The following is a 26,873-nucleotide window of genomic DNA, read 5'->3' as shown; positions in this document are numbered from 1 at the left end:
GAGCCTAAGATTTCAGATTAAAACTGCAGAGTGGAAGGAAAGGAGGACCTTTTTCTGCCTCCCCACTTCCAGCTAGTCTCTGAAGACAGGAGAAGAGACCCTCTTAAGAATATGAAGGATGTGGGCAAGGGAAGAACTAGACCATATGGAAAATAAACATAATATTTTAGCTGCAGTTCATTCATTTTCAGCTTTGTATTATTGCTATAAAAAAGTGTGCCTAGACATTCCATTGTTGCACCCATAACCTAGGTTTAGGGTCCCATGTAGCTCCTAGCTTTCATATCTCAGTTTCTAACACTGTGTCAGCCTAGACCTCTTAACTGTTCACTCACACTGAAACAGGACCAATACATTTGGACAAGTCAGAAATACCTAAAAAGAATTAAGAAATAAAATCTGTGTTTTATTAATGGGAAGCATTTTAAACTAACAATGCATTTAATTGTCTCTGAAATGCTGTATTAGTTTTGTAATGCTTATGTGTATTTTTATAATTAAGAAATTAACGAAACTTAAATAAATAAAATAAAATAAAGAGGATTCAAAGGCTTTGCTTCCCTAAGTGATTTGAGATCTCCTTTCAGAAGTTAATATTTTCCAATGCATGCAACATTCCTGAGGCTTGATATGACCAGAGCCTAACATGATGCCAAGTTGTTCCCTAAATGCAACAAAGCAATTTCTCTAGAAACAGATAATTTTATTCAAGATGGTAAAAGGGCACTGCTCTGTTTTGAAGAACCTATTCATACATTCTTTGGCTGCATGAATGTGTACATGCAAATATGGATTTACAGAACAGTAGCTGCTTTGTTAATTGAATGTATAGGCTTCAGTTTAAAGCCACAAAGTATGTTTTCAAAACCTACCTACTAACCCTCGAGAACTCATGGGCTGTTTGAGCCATGACTCCTCACCATTTGCAGACAGGTGCTTAATAACAGCATCCATCATTCGTACTTCACACATCTGCTGTGAAAAACATGGGTGTAACACCAGCATATCATAGAAGTAATGCTTTAAGATTAAAGAAATAAAATAAAATAAATGCAATTTGCTGCATTCACAGACTGATTTATCAAAGCTTTGCTTCCAGGGTATGATTTGTGATCCAAGGCCTGAGACAGAAGGGAGCTGTAACATGTCCTAAAGCTCACCCTTATGCAAACTCTCATGTATGCCGATTTAATTCTTCCCACCAGCAAGAGTACCATAAGCACTGGAAGGAATAGTCATAAACTGTGCTCGATACATGGAAATGGAAAACTTTGTTAGCAAATAATCGTTTTTCCATATTCATGAAAAATCCCACACTGGGTCTTTACGAAGTTGTAATAGAGAGTACCAGGGTTATAACAGACCTGTTCCCTGGAACAATATCTCTCACAACAGAATGTTGCTATGCACTTCCATGGTTCATAAGGCAGAGAAGTGACAATTTCTTTTCACTAAGTGTCTCTAAAATCACACTCTAGCATTCACACACACACACACACACACACACACACACACACTAATTTCCATGGATAGCAGCAGCCACTTTTATCTCCTATGCTATCACGTAAGAGGTGAGTCCCTTTCTATAGGCACATACAACTATTCAGTAACATGGAAGTGATCCCACATCAATTCAGCTGCGTATTTTATCAGAAATAAAGCAGAACAATTAAATGAACCCAATATGAATTGTGATTCAACGCCAACTGGAGTGTCTGAATGCATCTTTAAAAAGCAAATACATTTTTATCCTTGAACTACATTAGTTTCATTAATTAAATGGAGTCAAATGATGAAACAATTTCCTAAAGCAGACCTCACTCTTTGATTGTTGGTAAAGGGACGCCATCTTATACGATCAGCATCAGGATGGTCTACATAGCATCCTTGAATTGTCCAAGTGCTTTCAAATAACTCATTCATTCTCACGGTCTTGTACTGCACAATACTACTTGTGAAAATAAGGGTGGAGGGAATGGGGTCCTGGGAAGGTGAGGGTACCACAACAGCTACTGCACTGCAAGCTGATGCTGCTCTTATTGCATCTACTGCATACTGTTAGGATAGCATAAACTAATAAGCTCCTTTACAAAAATCCAAATGGTCTCTCTACCTGTGTGTGCACAGGCAGATACTGAAATTAAGAGCAGCACTCCAATGCACAACAGGTATCTGGCAGGACCCTGAGAGATGAGCAAGTTGCCTGCCTTCTAACTCAAATGGCTGCTTTTTCAAGGACACTTCTCCAGGCTAAATTAATCTTTTGGCAGCTAGCACTAAGTAGGCTGCTAAAGAAGCAATATTTCCCCTCCACTCGGGCACAGAGGTCATCAATTTCAGTCCTCCAACACTACAAATAAAGATATGAGGAAACGGAAGAAGGGGGAAAATAACAAATCTAGTAACCAAGGAAAGAAAGCAATAACGTCAACTATACCATTGGGTGAGGGGGTGGGGCGGTTAGGGAATTATACACACTGCCTTCTGGAATGGATAGGTTTCAGATCAATTAATATGGCTGAAAAGTGATTTCTTCTTCTTCTTTTTGTAATGCATTCAGTCTGAGTAGTACTAGTTCTACGAACACAGGACCCTCCAAGTCACTAAGGTAGCAAAGGCTTTGGGAGACTTCTTCAAGTCTCTATATTGCAATAATGATCCATTCTAATAGCTTTGTAGTAAAACAAGTCCTGACTGGCCAGTCATGAGATATTTATACCCACTAGCACAGAGCAGCTGCTTTTTCTGCTGTTCCTCAGACTTGCAGAGAAGACTCCCAACTTCCTCTGGATTTTATTATGTGGATGAGAGTGACACATTGCTCATGGGCTTTTGCTCATGATCAGTTTTCAGCACAAAAGAGTACTTTCGTTACCCAGCTGTTGTGTATATTTCACCACCCTTAGTGATGCAACACTCCTTATCTATGCCTGCATTTTTTAATATATCACTGGCTGTGTACTCCAGTGCTTGAGCACATGTACAACCCCTTCTTTAAAAGTAGCAAAAACTTGCAGAGCTCTTCCCAATCATCCCAATCTTTTCCATGCCTTTGATTTTGTTTCTTCTCTCTCTTCTTTGGAGACCCTTTGCCCCATTGTGGGATGCATGTCTAATTACTTTACAAAAAAACGGGAGGGCACACATTAACAAGTCTCAGGACCCGTGTGTGTGTAAGTGGACACACAATAAATACACTTTACCAAGGCCCTAACCTGGGCTACAAAAGTCCATTAGTTTTAGGGGGATACTGAGGCTAAAGTTGCAATCCTGAATACTGTACACTTTCCAGGGGTATATCATTTAAGTCTACAAGAATAGCTTCTCAGTAGATATGTCTAGGATTACAACCTAAATTGTACATTATGCCTAAGGGTTTTATGCAAAATTACTTCCTTTTTATTTACATATCTATAGATATCCTGTTGTGAAATTCACCAAAGCCCATCCGAAATAGTGTTAAAACAGAGCAAGCAACATTCTGAACAGTGAGCTAGAAGAGGCCTCCTTTGAAAAGAATGAAACACATGTAGAACTCTAGGGCTTGTCTTCTGAAAGACAGAACTGTGTCCTCGCCTACAAATCCCAGGAAGGCAGGAAAGCTGAAAAGGTCTGGCTGCTGAAGGGAGAAGGTTACTGCTAATGTAAGATGCACAGGCTCCAGAACATGTGAGCAAATCTATTAAATATCCAGTCTTTAGAGTGTATAGAATAATTGGCACTGGATACCAAGGGCAGGAACAGTATCCAAAGAGTATTCAATTGTCAATGCACACTTGTATACTGTAACTAATATGCATGAATATTATACTGTCATATATGCCTATAAATACAAAGCCTGTGAGAGTCAGTGCAGTGTAGCATCAGACTAGGAACAGAGGGGTGCAGATTTATATCCACTCTCAGCCCTGACACTCATTAGTCCAGTTATTACCTCAGAGCTTACCCTGCCTAACAAGGATGGTTAGAAGGACAGAGTGCTTCTAATTATGTAGAATGGATGGGGGTAGAGAGCAGAGTTTAAATATAATCAATCAATCAGACAGAAATGAAGGGGGTGCATGGGTCCTGTTCTACAGAAGATGGTTCTCTATTTGGTGTGTCTTCTATCTGGAGAACTGTCTGGACCATGTTTGGTTTGTTAAATAAAAAGAACCCTAAGAAAAGAGAGCAGGGGCCAGGATATTGCCCACCATCAGTTAGAACCTGAATTGGAAAGGCAAAGAAATCACCAGTTCAGACTTCATGGACTATGGTGAGATACCCTGTATTTGTATTTCTATTTCAATTATAGCAATTTCTAAATTGGCATCTAAATGTATAAAATAGCACATGCAGATTATATGCAACTGTGTGCCATCTTTTTTAGTGATAACATTTCAACTTTTTCAGTCAAGTGGGGCCTTCCTGCAGAAATGTGAGAGCTAAAACAAAAGGATCAAAAAGAAGTCCTCCATTATTATTTTTCAAAACAGAGACAGTACTAGGGGCGGGGGGGTGCAGGCAGAGAATAAATGTCTGGACCTGACAAGACTACCCATACTGCAGCAAGGACATTCTCCTGAAGTGCAATTTATTTCCCTCCCACCCCTCTCCCTCCCAACTTAGGCTCCAATCTTAGTGGCATTTGAACTATTTCTGCTAGATCAACACCAGCAACTATAGAGAGAGACTGTGACATTCTATGCAAGCAAGGAAGTATGACCCTGGTGTTATTTCATGGGCCTTCTTGGCCTGAAACTTTGGTGGATGCTCCTGCTATGCTATGGACCAAACTATATTGAAACCCAAGGGGGCTCTTTCCATTCCCGGCCAGCCATGCTATTCAAGGGTCCACCCAGATTTTGCCATCATATTTTCTCTTCTACAACAATAAGTGCCATCACTATAGATTGGAGCCTGCTTGAGTGCACTGGGAAGCTATTACTGAGTGATGTAGAGAGTGCAGAATTGGTCCTTTATCCCAGAAATCCAGCAGCAGGCTCAGTCACTGCCTTACATGGAATTCTTGGACATGTCCAGGGTTGGCTTTCCTTGCCAACTATCTCTTTAAATTCCTTTTTGAACAGGAGCAGCTCACTGAAGTTTGGCCCATGTGCTAAAAAGCACTAATTGTGCCTCTTGCTATATTGTTTCAAGTATGTGTGACAAGAGAAAAGCATTGCCACATACAGCAACACAGTTAAATTATGACCTCCCACTGACCCGGTAGATTTAAAAAAAAAGGAGTCAGGAATCAGCCATCATTATGAAGGGAATCTGAATAGCGCTAGGGAGAGTGTGTGCAAGGAGAGATAAAAGGTAAAATGAAAGTTATAAATAGCAAGCAGCATTCTGCCTTCTCTGAGTAATTGCACCCACACATTTACAGAAGGCACAAAATATCTCTGGAGTTCTGATTAGCTGGCTATGGAAAGAGACTTTGGCAAGAGCAGAGGTATTAAGGACTGCTGTTAAAACTGGTTCTCAGTCAGACCAATCCAGGCAATTCAAAATTACCATTGTAAATAAGGACAACTTTATTAATACCGATGACTCCATAAATTAAAGTTATTATCAGCCCTATGTGATTATTTATTCTCATACGGCAGCCATTGGAATATGTACCTTCTACAGTGGGCACATGACAATCAAGTCGTTTTGTCAAAACATGATGGAAGTGGCACAAACAGGCGTCCAAGGATTAGCCTGAATTTACACTTTAATTGTTCCCACTTATGGCCACGATGAATCATGTATTCATTACAGTCCAGTACAAAGTTGAACAGGATAACTGTATCCCAACACTAAAAATCTGACTGCTGCAATGCGGCACTTTAAGTTGCCTCGCATTTCTTTTGTTACCAGTGAATGTGTGAATGGTGAGAGCAGTACACTGTGAAAACAGTATAGCCCACATGTGTTTCAGTGTACAGTGGTACCTCTACTTATGAACACGATCCATTTCAGGGTGCCGTTCGCACCCCGAAAAGTCCATAAGTAGAGCACTGCAACTGCGCGTGCGTGAAGCACGCAGATCGCTTCTGTGCATACACGTGCAGCGAACCCGGAAGTAAACACTCCCGGGTTTGCCCTGTTCATAACCTGAAAAGCCGCAACGTGAAGCAAACGTAACACAAGGTATGACTGTACACCCATTTTGGCTCTGACATGTGGAAACAAGCAGGTGCAGGCATGTCTCAAGTTATGACAGCCTCTATGCCAAACAGTATCACATTCAAGATGAGAAGAAACACACCATATATAATAACACTTACAGGGCAAAATTATGCTTGTTTAACTTGGGACAGTTTCAATGGGACTTACTTCCTTGTAAGTGTATTTAGGACTGCAGCCTTAGTCATGCTTCAGTTCACTTGAATTTCAACCCATAATTGATCAATGGAAGCCAAATTACTGTGGGTTGTACGCAGTGAAGTCATCCAGTTAGCTCAATGGCGTCTGCCTGCTTATAATGGGACTTCCTCTCCCTTTCCCCCCACCCCACTCCTCTTCCAAATCTGTTCTGGGGATTGTCCCCAAATATCCAGATGAGATGGAGGGTGCATAGGCAGAAGACCTTGAGTTACAGTAATAGCATAACTTGGTTGGATACAATCCTGTACAGTATTTCCTCTGCACACAGACTGGGGTTTTGCTGGGAGTGGGCCCTGAATCTGCTATTTTAGTGTTTTTGGCTACGTAGTGAAACTGGGGGAAAGTGATTTGGAGGATGGGCCTTAGTAACTGGGCAGGATATTAATTTGAGGAAATCAGTTAAGATTACTTTATCTGGATTTGACTGGGGTAAGGAATGGGAACTGAACTGTTTCGGAGCAGGAACTGTTGGGAAATTAATTGAGGTAAATAAAGCGGGGTGTAAACTGATTTGGGGTGCAAGTTGGGTGCAAAAGGGTTTATCCAGGGTGACTGGAAGAGAAAATTAGTCTTTCTTTGCCCTGGTACATATAAATTAACATTTGCACATTATATGCAAATGTGTGTCTGTAGGACCTCTGCTGCAAACCTTTTAAATACAATCTACCTGCACACAGACACCTCTGAGAAAAGGCAGTGTATTATTATTTTTTTTAAAAAAGAACGAACTTGCTCCTTACTGCATGCATCCAGTAAATAACACTGTTTCAGTCTTTGCTTACAAAGTGACTAGGTGTCACCAAAGCGTTTTCAACATGTCAGAGAAAATAAATGCTTAACCTGGTACCTGATACAAATGTCTCCTAATAAGGAGGAGCCAAACAGCTGCAAGTTGTCTTAATTGGCACAAATCTGGCAGATTGAATAGCAAGTGTGTGTTGCCCTGCAGCATTTACAATTTCTTACTTTCCTCTTAAATACATTACAGTCTGTTCCCTGAAGATGGCCCCTACGTGCGCTGGCTGCAAAGGAATCAGTGCCGACATTTCTAGCTGAGGTATGAATATGGAGGAGGGAGGGAATGCTCCCTTCCCACCCTACATACTTTTTCTTGGAGCAAAGAGGGAACCATCTGTATCCACTCTTTTCAGTTAAGGAAACCTTGCAGCAGAGTTCTTGTGAGGCTTCTTTTTAGCCATTGCTAACAGAGCTCTGTGTACCTTTCACTAAAAACAAAACAAAACTCGGAATTATACACCAGATCAACTCAGACTCCTAATTTATTCCCGCTAATGGTGAGAAGGAGCAAAGAAATGTGAAAATTTTCTTTAATAGTCATAAGGGTTAGAAACGTTTTCTTTAAATAAATAAAAATAACACAAACGTTTTCAGGATCATGAATTCTGTAATCAAAATTAAAGTATGCATCTTTGCACGTTTTCCTGGAATTGTAACTTGCACATCTAAACAGACAAAGGAAGGATATTGGAGATAGTGATAAATGGTAACCTTTGAAGTGGGGGGGGGGCATCTCAGGCCTGGTAGCCTATCTACCTGGCCCTCAGGACTCTCACCATGCCACACACCCTCCCTGAGTGCCTTTGCCTCACGAGAATGTGTCCTTGAACTGAGATAGTCCTTCTTGCTTACAGTGATGAAAATAACAAAATATCAAATAACATGATACAAGCAGAATTCAAGAGAGACCAAATGCCCAGCACAGGAAAAAGTTCCCATTGATGATGTAAAGTCTGTAAAGTAAAGACAAAGGGTTCAAACAAACAAGCTGCTTCAAAAACATTACAGTGCGGACAGTCCTTATAAAAACGTACTTCCTGGAAATTAATTTGATAATTGATTTGCTCTTCTTATCGCAATGACAAATCCCATTTTGTTGTGGCCATCTTTGATCTCGGAAGAAGCCAAAAGGAGGAGTTAAAATATTCCTCCCCGCCATTCTTTCGTATGCAGAATGTGATGTGATATGGCAGTACATTTCTCTTTCTAATGACTTCCTGCTTCTCAAAACAAAGAGCCATATTTATCATACAAAATGGAGCTGCCCCACCTAGCAAAGTGCTGCCAAGGCTTTAACAAGAGGCCTTCATATAAATATCCCCCTGTGGCCTATGATACATACAGCTGTATTTTTAAAACCAGTTGCCTTGTGGGGCTTCGCTACCCTGGAGAGTTTCTAAATGGCTTTATGCTATGGGATATTACCTCTCCTACTCATTTTATGAAGCATTATCAAAAGGCTTGTAACTATTATTGTTCATCATCCTCCCTTCTCTGCCTCACTGCCTCTCTCACAGCTTCTATGACTATTTAACTTCTCTTATTTCCCGTCTCCCTGACATCTGCTTATCTTACTGCGAGCGACTTTTGCCTCCAGAAGCCTTTTCTCTCAGCTACTGTCTTGTTGTTCCCCTGTTGGCTGCTTCCCTCTGTTCACCTTCTCTAATTTTCTTATCGTCTGGTCTTCTGTCATGTACACATCAGGCAACAGGGTTTACAGTCAGTGCGCAGGGTAGTGAAGACATCATTTATCTACCTTGGAACTACATGGGCAGCTCTGGCCATTTTGTCCTCTCAGCCTCGGTTCTTCTATGATGTCGGAAAGCCTTTGTGTAAATTCAGAACAAATAAATTGCAAGGGGAGGTGTCTGGAATATGCATCCTTGAACTGTAATGATACATTTTGCTTGCCCTGATGGAGGGATGTGTGCTTGATGAGGTAGAAACCTCTATGACTTTACACAGTGGGCTTCATTACAGGTGTGCAAAAGTTAAGAGTCACACCTATTGCTCTTCCCACTTTTACCTCTTATCTCGTTCACCACTGATATGTAAACCCCCAGAAAAAAGGTTCCCCCACCCTTGTCAAATCTCCAACATAAACCTATAAAAAATCATATATTTTTTAATACAACACATCCCCCTAATTGTAGGGATGCTAATTTTAATCCTCAAAATCTTGAATCTTGTGGAGTCTTCACCCAAAAGGCAGTTAAACCAGTTATATGTCATATGAATGGGTAGAGAATTGCTAAAGGAATGTTCTCTTTTGCAAGCAGCCTAGCAAAGCTTTTAAGGATAGTTCTGGCTAACATAAGCATTAGATGGCCAGCTTCTTTAGCATACTAGCTCTGTGGATGCGCAGGTGTCTCAAGAAAGCAGCAGGGATGTGAAAGGTTCCATTTTTTCTCTGATACCATTTCACATATAGCTGGATTTCTAATGCTGTACAACAAGTTCACACACCATACCCATGTGCAGATGTAAGACCTGACATGTATATCTTGGCATGCAATCTGTCCTTTTTTCTTTTTATTTTTTAAGTACAGGAGTGCACAAATTGTGTGAGAAGGATGTACACGCATATCCAAACATATACCATGCTCCAAATGAGGCAAGTACTGTATTTTTGCATGTATAAGATGACCTTTTCTCTGAATCTTTTGTGATAAATTGAGGGTCATCTTATACATGGGTTAATATGCTAAGTAAGCAAGGGCTGGTGCTGCAGCGGTAGCAGAGACATGTCGGAGAGGAGGCTGCTTACCCACTCTTCCTGGCTTAGGAAGAATATTTGGTGAGCGCCAGTATGCGGTGTATTACGGCACCAGTACCGTCAGCCAGAGCGGGGGATCGTTGAAAAGCTGCTCAACAGCTCAGCAAACTTACAAAAGAAGCTCAACACCTGTTGAGGGCTCCCAAAAACAGGGGTCGTCTTATACATGGGGTCGTGTTATACACGGTATATCTGAATAAACCCAACACTACTTCCTGAAACCTACTGCATGCAAGTGTGTACACACTCAGCCATTGCTTTAAAATGCTTCCAGTTATATGTTTCAAACTGGTAGTTACAGAGGATGACCAAGCAGTGCTGGAAGCCTGTCATGTTAAGAAGACAAGCATCTATCTCCCCACCAGCTGGGATGTCCTTATGGGCTGATTTCACATCCTATGCAAACCCCTATCAGTGTGTGAACCAGCAGGGAGACACTGACAGCTGAAGAAAATGTCTGGGCTTACATGATAGGAGGGAAAGGGGAAAACCTCAAACCATGTTGGGCAAATGAGCATCCAGAATACAACTTATCATAGCATGAATGTAAAAACTCTTCTATTTCTTTACCACCCACCAGTCCCAGGGATATTTTTGCTCTCACAAAGCTGTGGATCAATTTGCCTGCCCTACATCCAAGTTGGAATATGGAACAATTGTTTGTAGACAGGAACAGTAATCTACATTAATAGGATGGCACGCCACACAGAGTAGTCAGTATGCTGCCCAACTAGCAATACAAGAGCTGTGCGTAGACTCATATGAGTGCAATCTTAGCCTTCTTAAATCTCAAAATCCCTATGATGAATTAGCAGTATTCTTTACTGGCATGGAATCTCAGGGTGTAGTATTAGCATCAAAGGGGAAGAGCATGCAAAACTCAAAGCGCCACTGCGCCACATGGGCAGAGGACTGCACTGCTCAATGCACTCCCATTTGTAACTTGGCTGTAGCTTATACTTTTGGTCTTGTCAGATTTTATTGGATGAGAAAGGCAGAATGTATAAATGTCAGGAATTTTAATATACTGTATTGCATTAGGTGCAGAACTGCAAAAACAAAAAGAAGAAGAGGAGGAGGAGGAGGAGGAGGAGGAAGAAGAAGAAGAGAGTCAGAAGTTTCCATACATACATGTTCTTAAGGATATAAGAGCATCTCTGCTGCATCAAAGGCCAGGCCAGTCTAGCACCCTGTTTCCCCACAGTAGCCAATTGGATGTGACAACAGCTCTCCATCACTGAACACCAGCGACTGGTATTCAGAAGCAAGCTACCTCTGAACCTGAGTCAGAAGCAAGCTACCTCTGATCTTGACAGATACCCTGAAAGATGGACTACAAATAGAGCAGCCATCGTGAGGAGTAGTTATGGTGCTTGACTAATTCTAATCCCCTTTTAAAGTCATCGGTGTTGGTGGCCATCGCGGCATCCTGTAATATAGCGAATTCCATAGTTTAACAATGAGGTTGTACTGATTGAGCTGGCAGGTAAAACGGACCATCTAAACCTAACCAAGTTTCCTTTTGGCTTCTCTTTGGAAAGAGAAAAACCACCAATATGTTTGAAGGGGGAAATGCAAACACAGGCACCTGTACACACTGCATAAGTAATAGGATGCATGTGTACAAGAAAGCACAATCAGGCCAAAGCAAATACATGCTGGTAATTGACAAGTGAGCATTTAGATAACGAGCAAAACAAATCCATTTGATGAGCCTATGGGCTTGACAGTACTTCCAGTATTTCCTCATTGGCCGATGAGAGCGGTTTCATTGTATTGTACAATAGATGACAGAGCATTTCCTTTTCAAATGTCATAAAGGATAAAGCTTCAGAGAAAGACCTAATGCTCCTTAAATTAGTGCTCCAGTTTGTTAAGGAGAATTTTAGTGTTCCTGTTTGTTAAACTATGGTATGTCAGGGCTTCACTGTTTTAGCAGGTTTATCACCTGACTCTAAACGAGTTTACTTGAAATAAAATTAACTAAAAACCAATTCCTACTTTTTACCATGGCAGCATTGGTGCCATTAGTCCATGCATGAACAATAGTTTCAAAGACCCACCCACCTCACCTGCCCACATCAAGATTTCGCCTAGCTCAGGTTGAAACTGTCAAGACCACAATCACCTTGATCATGCTTAAGTGATCCTCAACAAATCCCCTTTTAGCAGCTATGACTGTGAACACAGTAGGCGCTTAAAGAGATAAGAGGTCACTTAAAGGGTAGATTACTTTCAAGATCACTTCAAATTGCACCTAATCCCTTTTAAGCACCCTGCCAAACTCAGTATGTGAGTGGTTAAAATGTAGGGGTTTTCAGGCTCATGTCAAGGTATGGCAACAGTGATAAAAGCTCGGATGATGATCTTCACTTATCCATTGGAAGATTCAGGGCAGACAAAATAAAATACTTTCTCGCACACTGTACAGTGGATGCTTGGGTTGCGAATGTTATCTGTGTGGGAAGCATGCTCGCAACCCGCAGCGCCATGTCTGCTGGACTACATGGGACATTGTTCTGGTCCAGCAGTGCTGTCCTTATGCTCCATGATCTTATGTACAATGGTCTTTTTAATATTCCTATAATGGTTAAACTATGATAATTGGTACGGCAGGATGTTACCCATACAAAAAGGGTGGGCGTGATTCAGGGTTACTGGATTAAAACAAGCATGTCCACTGCATATATAAATATGGAAACAAAACATACACGTCACCACCATATACAAATGTGGGCACACACAACTTTCACACACATAGAACCAGACAGTGCTCCTTCCCCCAAATTAAAACCTTTACACAGATACAGCAGACAGCTGCAGCTCCTCACCTTCGTATTTCAAGGCTGGGAACTGAGACCCCTTATTTATGGGGAGGGAGGGAAGGAGAGGCCCCAAGAAATGAACAGGGATGTGGCAACTATGCAAAGCAGCACGCACCACCCTGCTTGCACTGGGAGCATTTTGGATATATCCGAATGTCTAATTAGCTGTTGAACAGTCACATACCAAAAGATGTAAAATGAGGGTCTTTTTCTGGGGTACTGGGCACAAGAAACAGTAAGAAAACGCTTTGATGTTCCCTTACCCCCATCTCCTTTATTTTAAATATGTGCTTCACTGCATTCAGAGGGTGACAGTCAACTAAGTTTTACTCAGAGTAGACACGCTGAAATTAATGAACATGAACAAGTTAGGTCCATTAATTTCAACAGATTTACTCTGAGTAAAACTTAGTTGAATACACCCTGGGTTTTTTTGGTAGGGTTTTTTTTTTTTTAAGACTGCATGTTGTTTTAAAAAATGTATACTATTTAAATACAAAAATAAATAAATACCTATGATTTTATTGAAAAACATTAAGCATATGCTCAGCAGCTTCACCTTCCTACTAAAAACAGGGAGACTTAAAAATAATTTTTAGCGTGTGTCTCCTTACTCAATTTGACTACTTGTAATTTTTGTATGAAATGCAAGATTAAAAACTGCAACTATTTCTTCCCTTTCTAATTATAGCATTGTACAAAGATAACACTAAACCAGCCACTCCATGCTTTGTTACCCTGTTCAGCTAAGGGGGGAACAAAGCAGGAGTCCTTGAGCTGTGTGCAGCAGCACACAACTCATGGACATTAAGGTTAGCTCAAACCACACCTTAGTTTAGTATTATGTGCAAATGTGGCCTTTAGATCCATGCAAGAACTTCAGCATTCTAGTGTTGCTTATTAGTAGTACATCTGCACAACACACAGGATGAGAACTTTTTCTAGTGAAAAATTAAACACTCTTAGAAGTTCACCAAAGACTGCGAGGCACCATGGCTGCCTAGTTCTCAAAGGCAACAAACTGCTAATTGCAATTTCCCCAGACTTTTAGAAGTGGACTCATTCCTAAGAGAATGACAAAATGACATGTAAGTTTGGAATTTAGATGAGCTGTTGCAATTTTCAGCAATTTGGCATTACGTTTTTTATGTTCCTGGCAACTATCTCTAGTCAAATGCATTTAGACCAGGTCACCTAGAAGATCGGTCAAACTTAGCAAGTAGTTCCATATGATCTTGTCGGTGTCATAAAAATCTGCATAATCTCAAGTATTCGCAGGACGGTTCTGCGGGGGGGGGGGGAGTTTTCTGCTGGACACGGAGTACAAACACCAAAAGGAAAGAACAAGTGAGAAGCTCCAAAACTTTATAGTACTAGATATATCCAAGATTCATGGATCTCATTGGACCATATCCAACGATAACTTCTAACTTTATTTTATTTAAGGCAAAAGTTAATGACTAGAAAAGCGAATGCAAAAATATGCTGAGTATATAACCTGCCCCAAAGGGGAACAGTGAGCCCAAGAGAACCATGGCTATGTTTTCTGCCTTTGGTCTGTTAACTTAGCAGGATTATTCTGATACTGCATGACAGTTGCTTTAGCTACCCCATCAAATTATAAAATTCCCTTCCCCTAAGGAATTTGGACACAGAGTTTATGGAAGACTTTAATAATATTAAGACTGCATGCATTTTAAGAGTTTTTCTTTCCAAAGAAGAAGTATGAAAAAAGACAAACACCTCTGCTCCCAAAAGTCTGAATCCCAGCTTAAGTCTTTCTAAAAATTTACACCCAGTAATGCTTCCAATCACAGCATCACTCTGTTGTCTTATGCATAATGTTCAGATTTTGCTCTGCAACTGTTTTATTTGGTTTTAAAACTGCATGATTACATTTTTGTACAGTATCCTGAGACCTTATGGTGAAGGGTGGGTAAGAAATTTCTTAAAAAAATGTTCTCTTAATTGTTGTTGGTTTTTTGACAGAGACAGCTTAGAATTGGTGTTCTTTTAGGGAAGACATTTTCATTCAGGAGTGCATAATCCCTAAAAGGATGCTTCAAACAGATCTCAGACATCTCCATGCTTCCCATCTGCTACATAAGCTATTGATGGGAAGGGCAGAGGATGACCAGCAGGAGATGCCACCAAAACGTACCCCATAGTAGCCTAACTTTAGATAGGTCTGTGCACTTAGATGCCAACTTCTGTTTGAACCAAGTCACTTTTTGGCTGGCTTGGGCAATTCATGTTCATATTGCTAGACCCCATGACTGGATTCTAGCCAATATGTTCAGAGTCCTACCTATGCGACTACAGAAAAAACAGCATTGGCCTCTAAGCACTGAAGTTCCTGTATTTGAGATTCAGCACTTTAGGTCTGGCATTGTTACCAGCTTGCGCCCGTAAAGCTGTGTGTTTAAATACCACAGACTCCCTGGCTGAAGGAGAGGCATGGGCCTGTACCTTAGACCTGCTTAGAGGAGGTTCCATAAGTTAGCACAACATTTGCATGTAGAAATGTCCCAGGTTCAGTCCACAGAACCGCCAGCTAAAAAGATCTCTGGTTGCAATGCCTTGGAGTCTTGTCACCAGTTACGGTAGGCAATAATGTACTACATGAACCAATGATCTGACTCATTTGGAGACAGCATTTTCAGAAGGGCTCAGCTATGTATTTTCTTCAAATATCCGAGTTCTAACATTTTTATTCATTCATTCATTTTTTGTAAAAGTACTTCTGGCCCAGCTTTCATCTATGTAATTACCAGGACATGGTACAACATGTATGTAAACAAACCCAATATCAAATGTAATATACCATAATAAAACCATAAAATACCTCAATAAATAAGATGAGCAGATTGAAACAAGACAGCAGGCTAAACTAAACCAATTAAAATGCCTGGGCAAACAAATATGCCTTAAGATGGCACCGAAAAGATAACAATATTGGAGCCAGGTGTGCTTCTGAGGGGAGGTGCTCATCAAATGATGCATCCCTAGAGAGAAGCCTTTCTTCCACATTGCCATGTACCACTGAACCTCCCTGACAAAGGGACACAGATAAGAGCTTTAAAACATGATCATCTGTAATGTACTGGGGTCCCAAGCCCTTTAGGGCTTAATAGATAAGAACCAGCATCTTGAATTTGGCCCAGAAGTAAACAGACAACCAATCTAACTCCTTCTGAATCCAGTGTTTTGCGATTCCATCTCACTCTCCCAGTAAGCATTCTGGCAACCACACTGTCAATTTGGGAACAGGTTTTGATATCAGTATTACTGGTGTCAACAATCTGCTCCTTTCTCACTTTTTGATGTGCATGGACACACCTTTATACAGAAATACAGGACCACAGGCACACTTAACTGATAAGCATTTAAGGTGACAAGCTTTATATTTAAGAGAGTAATCAAAGGAATAAGAGCTCAGCACCTTTTGATGATTTTGAATTAAAGCACTTACCGTATATACTCGAGTATAAGCTGACTTTTTCAGCACATTTTTTATGGTGAAAAAGCCCCCCCTCGGCATATACTCAAGTGAGGCGGGCGGTGGCAGTGGAGGAACGAACAGCCAGAAAGGAGCCCTTTTTCGCCACTGGTCCAGCAGCTGCCCATCTCTCGCAAGGGCAGGCACAGGAGCCGCAGTTTGGAGAAGCGCGGTGCTGCGCTGTGCCTCTCCCAACTGTGGCTCCTATGCCTGCTCTTGTGAGGCGGCGGCAGAGGGACGAGCAGCCCAAAAGTAGCCCTTTCGGGCTGGTTGTTCTTCCTCCGCCGCTGCCGCCACCACCACTACCAGGTTTGTGGTGTGGTGAACCGGCTTATACTTGAGTCAATAAGTTTTCCCAGTTTTTTGTGCTAAAATTAGGTGCCTCAGCTTATATTTGGGTCGGCTTATACTCGAGTATATACAGTACCTTTGGTGTCAAGTTTGAGGGTAAAATAAAATAAGGTAGGCTAGGGAGCATCTGAGAACCCTACTTGTGGAAAAATCTATCTCTTAGGGCTAATTCCAGGTTTGAGGGGGGACCAAGTAGTAGTTGTGGTGCTGCCACCGCACTGCCTTTTTAGCTATGGCCATGCTGCTGCTTGTGAACACTGGGGTGGGGCAAGGCAGTGGCAAGGGCGAAGGAAGCACTAGACTGGCAACTTGTGGCGGTGCAGCTGCTCAGTCTCTTCTGCCCTTGGAACTGCCTTGTCTCATCCCGTCCAGGTCCTGGTGAGCAGCAGGACCACTGCAACCAGGTAACCTGCGCAGTGGCAGCACCCCACTTTGTGCACTGTGACTGTCTGGTACCCGACTGTTGGTGGCAGCACTTCCAAGAGCACTGGGCAACTGGGTCTTTTAATTTTCCACAGTGCCCCAGAGTGATGCCAGCTGCTGTGTCAGTCCAGTGCAAAAAGCAAGAGGGGTGAGCCTTGCCACAGTGCTGCGTCCCTGGCAGCTACCCAAGCATCCCAAATACCAGCTCAAATCTTCCTTTTCAAGGTGGAAGCTCTATGGGCAAAGTTTACAAAGACCTTTGATCATTTGATTAAGGGTTTTATACTTCTTGGTGATATAGTTCATGCATGCTAGATTTCTGGGGGGGAGGAAACACTGGTGATACTTTGTACGCAATATGCTTTTGCAGAAAATGAGCTTTTGCAGAAACTGTATTAGCTAATCTAATAATCATGATAACTTGCAGAATGAGTTGTGAGAATGAAAGCTATGTCTTTGTTAGCATTTTACAGATAAGAGCATGCGTCACGAGGCGCTTCAGAGAGGACACCCAGCAAGGCAGTGACCGCGCTCCAACTTGAAGTCGGTTCTCAAGGCCATGTTGAACGTTTTGCCCAAAGGACAACACTAGATCAATAGAACATTGTTTCAATGTGCAAGGAAAGAGCCGAATTAATCCATGAAACCCAAATTCATTAATAGAAAAGCTGTAACTTGTATTGGTTAATGTTCATTGAGGCTTCCAAAGGGAAGGTTCTGAAAACACTTTATTCCTATACCGTTCCTTACAGGTCATTACAAAGAGCCCAGCCATTTGCCATCATGTACATACTGCCTGACACCCTCCCTTCTAGTAAGAGATGGTGAAAACAACTCTAGAAATATGTATGGCTATGTATTTCATATACCTTTGAAATGCACAGGTATCCAAAATCCTTCAGCGATGTTCTTTGTTTCCTTAGTCACCAGAGATGGCTTCTGCCATGGTCCGCCTCCTACCTGGTGGAGAAAATGGGATAAAAGGTATGAACATCGTGAAAGAGGAAGAATAACTTTTGAAGTATATTGTTTTATCAATATAATTAATATTGATATATTAATTTATATTAGATGTTTCAGCCTTAAAAAAGAATTTTTAGACAAGAATAAAATAGCACAATATTTTTAGTTTCAACTGCAAATATATGAGCTGGTCGGCCTTTTTTCTCTTACTTCTTCAGAGCTCAATCTCTGTCATACCAGAAAGAAAATAACTAATCAAGAAAAGGAAGTGTTAATGCAGGCATGGTTTGAAACATTAGGCTGCGTTCAAGAGTTATATATGTAAATAAACAACTGCCTACATACATGGATATGTATGTGGAATTAATATGTGAATTGGCAACATGAGACTTGGACTTGTTCTTAATTACATGAATATCTAAAATGGGTTTAGCTCAAACAATCTCCGGTGGGCTATGAATTACACAGCTCTGTGAGTGAACTGGATCTTAAGTTTATCTATCTATGTGGTATTATGGAGACATGGCTTTTAAATGTATGCAAACAACATGATATTTGAGATGGCTACTGTAAAAGTGTGTTTAGAAATAAGCAACTTTTCCCCCTCAAAATATATTTTGGTATTTGATGTAGAAGATGGTTCCTCCATTGCAGTAAATAAATATTAAAATGAATGAAGTAATTGACAATGTGCCCTTTAACAACACCCTCAAAACCTGCTTTCTGTGGTTGCCCATCTCAACCATCTAAATAGCAGAGCAGGCCCTGTTTCTCTCTCACACACACAATATGCAAAACCAATCAAACTTTTTCAGCTGTATTGACAAATTTAACTTACAAAAAAAAAAACTAAAAAAAAACTAGGCAACTAGGACTGCCAGGGTGTGTGTGTGTGTGTGTGTGTGTGTGTGTGTGTGACACTGAATATTTCCCAGTCAAATAACTTTCTGTTTTGCCAACAGTGACTTCATTTAAACAGAATAATGCCTGTCCTACTTACTCCTCCCTGCTCCGTGCTCCAATAACGAAATTTTATTACAGCATATATTCTGCTATTTGCTTCACTTTGGGGGCTGGGGACGGTGAGAAGAAAAGTCAAGCACTTCAGTTGCCCTCAAATCAGATTTTGATCTCCCCGGTATTACCCGAATTTTAACAAAAATGTTTGTAAATGCTTAAGTTGGAGTAGTCGTAGCATTGGCTCCATCATTCAAGTAAAAAGCTGTCATAGCAAAAAAATAGTCGGAATCAATAGCCCTTGTCTTATTTCTGGAGAAGCTAGTCCGAGGTTAGAAATAGGCTGTTACTTATTCATATTTCCTATGTGGGCAGGTTCATTTTATATACAAGAAGTTAAACATAAGCTTAAACAAGGCAAATGGCAAAGGTCTTAAAAAATGGCCTCCAGCAGCCACCAGCACTCTAGTCCTTCAGCCAGACAGATGGATCCGGCTATTCATAGGGCAAGGGCTCCTTCTAGGCTGAAGCAGCGGTCCAGGTGTTGGTCGACAGTGGAAAGTCACCAGGCCCTATAAATCCCTTCTTTCTAAACTGGTCTGCTAGGGTCAGCAACTCATCCTAGTACATAACACAGACTCTCTCTCACACTTCATCTCATATGAGGCCCAACTTTGCTTTATCCAATCTGGTATTTGACCTCCAGCCTGTTCGTGACTACATCACATGCCTCTTATCCTTGGTTCCTGTCTGCCTAATCTGGTGCCTGACATCCAGCTAGTTCATGCCCATCCCTCCATGTCAGACCTGAACTAGGCCCCAGGGCTAATAGTAAGTATAACAGCAAACACCCAATGGTTTTTCTAGTAAACATCATGGCCACAATACAGCCAAACTTGCTGTGCTTGTACAGTTATCTTTTTTGTCACAGCAACACACCTACCACTAGTAAAGCAGGCCAACACACAGCAAATTTTATAAAGCAATGTGGTAAGGGCTTCTCTAACAAAAGCAAATCAAACATCCCAAGTTTTGCACTTTGACCGTAGCAATTTTGCCTCCATCCTGCTCTTGTATAACGAGGTTTCCATGCATCCACAAACAGGCTGAATTAAGTAGCTCCTTAATGAAGTGCTCCAAAAGAACTGAAGAAGATCTACACAGCTAGTCCTAAATCTTTCTCATGTGAGATGTTCAGGGTGATAAAATGTAATGGTATCTGAATGCATTTGCTCCTTGATACACTACAGTGGTACCTCGGGTTACATACGCTTCAGGTTACATACGCTTCAGATTACACACTCCGCTAACCTAGAAATAGTGTTTCAGGTTAAGAACTTTGCTTCAAGATAAGAACAGAAATCGGGCTCTGGCGGTGCGGCGACAGCAGGCGGCCCCATTAGCTAAAGTGGTGCTTCAGGTTAAGAACGGACCTCTGGAACGAATTACAGTAAGTACTTAACCCGAGGTACTACTGTATTTGATTTGATTTGAACACTTCCTCCAAGCTGGGGCCAGTTAACGTCCTACTCTTCAGATGTTTTGAACTCCAGTTCCCATCAGCCGCAGGCAGCAAGGCCAGTTCTTAAGAGATGGGAGTTGTAGGGCCAGCAACACGCGGGGGGCACAGATTAACCACTGCCACCCTTACCAACAAAACTTCCAAGGGTACACAGTGGCGTAGCGTGGGGGGTGCAGGGGGGGCCGGCCGCACCGGGCGCAACATCTGGGGTTAGGGCAAATCCACGGGTTAGGGGGCGCAAATCCACGGGTTGGGGGCGCAAATCCATGGGTTAGGGGGCGCAAATTACTTGCCTTGCCCCGGGTGCTGACAACCCACGCTACGCCACTGAGGGTACAAACTATGTAGCAAAAAAACCTGACAAATGTTTCACAGCAGAAACATTCATCAGCTACTTGATGAAGTGGAGTCTAGACCACAAAAGGGCCTCAGGCCACCTTAAAGATCTGCAAGACTCTTTGGTATTTAAACAGAATGAGGGCTTTTTTATATACTTTTGCTATTCTGTAAAACACTGTTTGCTGGTGCAATAAATACTAGGACAACAAAAATAGAAAAAAGGGACAGAATTAAATATATTGCAAGATTGTACGGAAAGAACTGAATCTAAAGCAGAATATGTACAAAGCCCAACTTCAATACACATATCCATGTATGTAGTACTACCTCAATGCAAAGCAACCATTCATGAACCAGTGGAAATATTGTGGTACGGCATTACCTCTGAGAAGAAAGGAGAACAAACTCTATGCCAGATTTTTAAGCGGCAGCCATACAAACATGAGCTGCATTTCACTTATTACATTTTATTGATCACTCCACTGGCTCTACTGCTAGCCCATTTATATGACCACTTCTCCAATCAGCTACGAAATCACCGTGTGCATTTTATTTGTTGAAAGTGGATATAGAAGCATTTTCTTTCCTTGCAAATATCGAAAGCCATGATGTTTAAAGCATATGACCAAGTGAGGTAGGTCAGGCCACACTGACACCATGTATATCACGACTGTAAAGCAAACCATTCTTTCAAGGCAGAATCATGAAAATTGAGTGTTTGAGAAGTGAATGGAATTAAATAGGATTTCGGGAGGAGAGACCAAATGCTCCTGGAGTAGATAATGTTTTAAATCCTGATTACTGCAAGCCAACATTACTTTCTGCAGCTTGGAAGTCACTTTAAACCTGGTGTGGTATTTATGATCACCAGTATTATTATTTTTAAAGCATTTAGAAAGAAAACCTTTAACATCTGGGTCGAATCTAAAGCTGAAGCCTCCTTTTATCAACATATTACATAATAAATTGTGGCTTGCTTTAAAAATAATTTCTCTACAGAAATATATATAGAGATAAGTCTACTTCCAATCTGAGTGAAAGTGGCCAAAGGTTTCCAAGGACACATGTGTTAGCTACATGGAAAACTGTGCCCCACTAACCTTAATTATTTCATATTGTATTACTTGGAGAGAAATTGTTATCTTAGCGTAATATTATTTAAAAGCATTTCTAAACCACTTAATATTTTTAAAAATCAGATCGGCCAATTGAATTACCCAGCTGAAAACTGGACTCTGGTACAGTATAGCAAAGGGCAAAATAGACAGGGTCAGAGCACACACACACCTCTTTGAACCCCAACATCTACTCTGGAGCATTTGGATTCTGTCCAAGCAGATTTGAGGGCACGTGAAAAGGATGGAGAAGAGAAACCGAAACTCCTACTCTGCAAGCGGATTTCCATTGAGCAAGTAGGCAATGAAAGTATGTTGCCCATAGTTTTGCAGCCATGTCAAGTAATTGCTCTCCAACTGTCAGTTGGATCTAACAACATTATTTTTCCTTACGTTCTACAGTTCTGAACTGACCAGATTTTGGAATATTTCTAACTTATGATTTGGAAGACATCTTCTAAAATGTAGTTTCAGTATGAATAGGAAATATGGAAGTATGCCAACTACTAGAGAGAAACTATTGAATTGATAGATGGATGGGTAATCACATAAGAGTGATAATTTTAGGATGTCCTGGGCACCTCCCCAGTACTCCTTGGACCATCATATGGTAATCTGGCTGTGAGGAACATCCATCAGCTTTCAAGTCTCACCTACACTTTCAGGCATCGATCAAAAAAGAACCCTGCAAAGACATAGCAATAGAAACTTGTCCGTAGTCAGTGTGTCAGCTTCATTGAAAAAAGTAGATATTAACTCAAATCTCCAAATGCATTAGCTGCACACAACTGACGTGGAGAGAAAATTTAACTTGTTTCAGTTCAAAATGCAAAGCTCAACTCCATTCTCTGGCTGAATACCTAATTGCTTATCAAATAAACACAGGTTGTTTAATCTGTCCTTACTGGATTGTCCCTGATAAAGGTCTTCTTGTGCATTTCAGATTCTAGGAAAATAATCTAGCAGGTATTGGTGAAGGCATTTGCAAGAAAAACCCAAATAAACAGAGGCTGAAGTCTTAAACGCTATGGAGCAAGCCCCACTAAATGCAGTGGGGCTTAATTATGAGTAAACATATATAGGATTGTCTCATAGGGCAGTAAAACAACAACAACAACAAGCACTCTGATTTTTTTGTTACTATGCAAACATTTATGTTTAACAAAACCATTCCTCAGTTCAGATTTTAAAAAAAAAATGATAGAAAAAAGGAAATAAATTATTTCGTTAACCCAGTGAGAATATGTGGGTTAACATTAATCAGTGAAGCCAAATATAAGGTGTTCTTCACACTGGGGGTGGGGCATAATCCTGTAACAAATATGCATCCAATTTCATAATTAGTACCATTCTCTGGTTGCATGCCTGTTCTCTCACAGTATCGCTTGCTTAGTTGGCTCTGTATCTTTTCCCTATAGTCAAACTGCACTGTGGTCTCCTGAACACAGGGCAGAGCTTGTAATCAAGCAGACTACGTCTGCTGTGCTGCCAAGACTACATATGAGAGCACACTCCTAAATCATATCAGCAAAAGGCACCATTTCCCTTGATCCAAAAAGGGGCTGTGAAACCGAGGAGTCTGCTCCGGATTTTACAGTCTCCCTCAAGATTTCTTTTACAGTGCTAACAATCTGCAAACTGTTAACCAATCTAATACCAAATATCTGATCTGCACAAAGTTCATCTAGAGCAGGAGTCTAGAAACTTTTCAGACCCAGTATTCCCCTTTAACCCAAACATGCATTTGGGAACCCATTTATTGATCTTTTGCCATATATTTGCATAGTGATAGTGCCCCTGTTGTGGTCCACCTGTGTGTCCTGCCCCACCACTTGAAGAGTGTAAGCACACACACACACACACACACACACACACACACACACAAACCTACAGTCCAAGACACACTGAAGAACGAGGAGTGCTGTTACTTTCATCAGTACTTGTAACATGGCTTATGTGTACAATGCTATTAACATGCTAGTTGATCAATACTATGACATCCATTTACCTACTCAAAACAAACTTTATAAGAAACCTAGGGTGGTGGTCAACTGCTTTTTTTCCAGAGTAGACACATTGAAATTAATGAATTTAACTTAGTCACGTTCACAGACTTGGAGTAAAACTTAGTTGAATGCCACCCCTAGGCTCTGTAAAAGCAAGATGTAACTGAGAATTCAGGAAAGTAACACATTTAATCTATGATTATCTTTTAAAAAAAGATATCTGGTTAGGCTAGTTAGTCATACTACACCCCCCCAAAAAAGTGAATATTAAATCCAACTTCATGCTGAGCTTGTTTTAATGGAAGCATAAGCTACCTGAATACATGCAAACATATAAGTCACATCTGAGTACACTGCCAGTGATATAATGGTGGTTTGGAACATTGACAGCCCTCCATTGATCAAGCATAACAAAATCACCATGCAAGCATATGCACAGTACACTCACTGAGGCTCACAGTATGCAGAAACATTATCCCAGAGGAGGAAACGAGAAAAAGAGCTAAAAATAAAATGTGAAAAATATGGGGTGCAAGAGCAAATGGGACATACAGACATAAACACTGCTGGCAACTGCTGTTATGAACAGAGATATAAAACACTCATGAATAAGGAAGCGTTTGTCAGCCTGCTTGTGTCCAGGCCGACTTCTACATTTTCATGAAAGGGGAAAGAGAAATGAAGCCTGAGGACTAAACTCTCATACAGCTGACAAATCAATGACGTACTGCAAAACTCTTAACTTTAAAAGAGCCTTTCAAGGGCAGATTCTTTTGCCATGTGCAAATGCAATCCATACAGTAAAGTCTCACTCCCGTCAAATTATCATCATCATATTTATAGTTATGGCTACGTAAAAAAGAAACAGAAAAGGAACATATCTAACCAGGGGTGGGGGTGGGAGGTAGCTAGGAGGGGGAGGGGGGAAATGTTAGCACACTTCCAGTTGGTTAGCAGCAGCCCCAGTGCACGGTCTCAGTTCAATCAATCAGGGCAGGCAGCCTTTTCCTTGTCCACATGCAAAGTTCAATAAACAAAATGATAATTCCTAAACTCATCGCAGCCCCCCCCCCCCAACCTCTTGTCCCTTCTCTAAGCTCGCCTCTCTTGTTTGCTGATAATGACAGCCCAGAACGATGGAGTTAGAAACCGGGTTAAAGGAGCACACACGCACGCACACACCCCAGATCAATCACCATCGTGCATTCCCCGCTTGCTCCTTTCCGGAATGCCAATAGCAGCCTTTGCAGTAGCAGCAGCAATAGGAACTTGGTCCCCTGTCTCTGATCGCTCCTGTCATCTCCTCATCCCAGGCACCGGCAAGGAAGCGGGAGCAGAATTTCCCAAACACCAACAAAATAAAAACTGAAAAGTGGAGGAGGGAGGAGAAGGAGGAGGGAGGGGGGGGGAGAGAAGGAAATAGCAGATAATAAATAGCTTCCACCTCAAGCCATCAAGAAAGCCTCTCTTTCTCTCTCTCTGTCCGAGAGGGGAATGAAAGTGTCTCCGCTCTACTATTCTACACATTGTAACAATATCTGCCCAGGACGAGACCAACGAGGGAGAAAGACGGGGGGGGGGTGGAGAGAGGATTTGCAGAAGGGAAGGTCCGCGTGCAAGCGCTCAGAGGCCACCTTCTCTTACCCCGGCTAGAGGACTTGGGACCCTGCGTTACCAAGCCGCCCCGTCGCGCGTGTGTCCCTGCGGGAAGCTCCGCAATCTTGCCAAGGCTGCGCCAGGACTCCCCTGCCGAAACGGCGGTGCTGTATTGGACTGATCCTCCCGGAGAAAGGAAATGGGCTTGTCACTTCCTGGGTTGTTTTCTCAGCGAGTGCGGCTTACTTTAAAAAAAAAAAAAGTATAGGAGGGGTTTGGAATTAAAATAAAATGATAAAATGATAAGTGAATAAGTGAAAGGCGCTGGGCTGAACTCGTGCCGGGCTCCTGCTAATTGCAAGTCCCTTGCAAGCAGCAATAGCGGCAGCAGCAGCAGCAGCCACCACTCACTTGCTGTTAGCAGGGCGGACTGCGTAGCCTCTGGGGGAATGAAAGGAAGGGGCGGCGGAGGCAGAGGCAGCGGCAGCAGCCTTTGCAAAGCGAAGGCTTGGAAGCGGCCTTCCGCCCATCTCCTACGGGGCTCTTGTTGCGCTAAAGCCGGAGCAGCAGCTCGGGGGTGGACGGGCGGGTTTGTGACCGGGGCCTCTCTCGCCGGCTGCCAATCTGCTTCACATTAGCGTGCTCTCCCGGTTCGGGTCAAAGCGCAGGGCCTATGCGATCAAACCGGCATCGCATCTCGCGGCTGGTTTGTTTAAGTGACGATGAAAGTTCCTATTATTCAGACGATTCCTCCTCGGCCCCCGGGCACTTATTTACTGCAACAACCCGGGGACGAGAAACAGCAGGGAGAGCGCATTTGGGAATGGCCAGGGGCTGCTTCTCCTCCTTTCTCGCACCGCTGCATGCAAACATGCACATATGCATCCCTCCTGAGCACATCCGGGATGAAGGGAAGGCCTTCCAGGTCAAAGGTTAGGCAGGGGCTCCTGGACAGGTTTGGAAACCCTGGGATTTTCACATCTGACCGCGCAATCCTAAATGCGTCTGCTGAGAGGTCAGCCCCGCAGAGTGCAATGAGGCTTATTCCCAGGTAAGTGAGGTTAGGGTCGCACCCTTGGGAACTAAGCACTAATACCTAGAGTAGTGGTTAGTGGTCAGTCTGGATTTGGAAGAAAGGGCAGGGTCTGTTTTCTTGTTGCCCCCAATAACTTCTTGCGGCTTCAGAGTAACTAAGAGGCGTGATGTCTACAGTTCCTTACAGGGATGCTGGGGCAAAATCCCCCACCACCCCAAAAAAAACCCCCACCCATAGCATTGCATGTAACTGACTATTATTTTTGGGCAGCTGAATCAGTCCTGATTGTACCCAGCTCCCCGCTCTTTCA

The 26,873-nt window shown here is 42.0% G+C and overlaps 1 protein-coding gene across 5 annotated transcripts in view; it reads right to left on the bottom strand.

Moving 5' to 3' along the window:
- FAM53B (family with sequence similarity 53 member B) overlaps window positions 1-25,776 on the bottom strand; it is a 113,368-nt gene extending 87,592 nt beyond the window's left edge. For 2 of the 5 annotated variants that reach the window (XM_081863751.1, XM_081863755.1), the window contains exons 1-2: window positions 25,376-25,452; window positions 17,899-17,989 (exon numbers count right to left, since the gene is read on the bottom strand). The gene's annotated coding sequence lies outside the window, so the exon portion shown is untranslated. Of the gene's footprint in view, window positions 1-17,898; window positions 17,990-25,113; window positions 25,134-25,375; window positions 25,453-25,575 lie in introns of those variants that run through there. The other 3 variants (XM_081863752.1, XM_081863753.1, XM_081863754.1) reach the window with 3 other exon arrangements.
- Between the last annotated feature and the right edge of the window lie 1,097 nt (window positions 25,777-26,873).

The sequence above is a fragment of the Podarcis erhardii genome (genome assembly GCF_964252035.2).
Source record: "Podarcis erhardii genome assembly, chromosome: 5".
Lineage (NCBI taxonomy): Eukaryota > Metazoa > Chordata > Lepidosauria > Squamata > Lacertidae > Podarcis > Podarcis erhardii.
The sequence above is the reverse complement of the archived record's forward strand: the minus strand, read 5'-3'. Positions and strand labels throughout refer to the sequence as shown.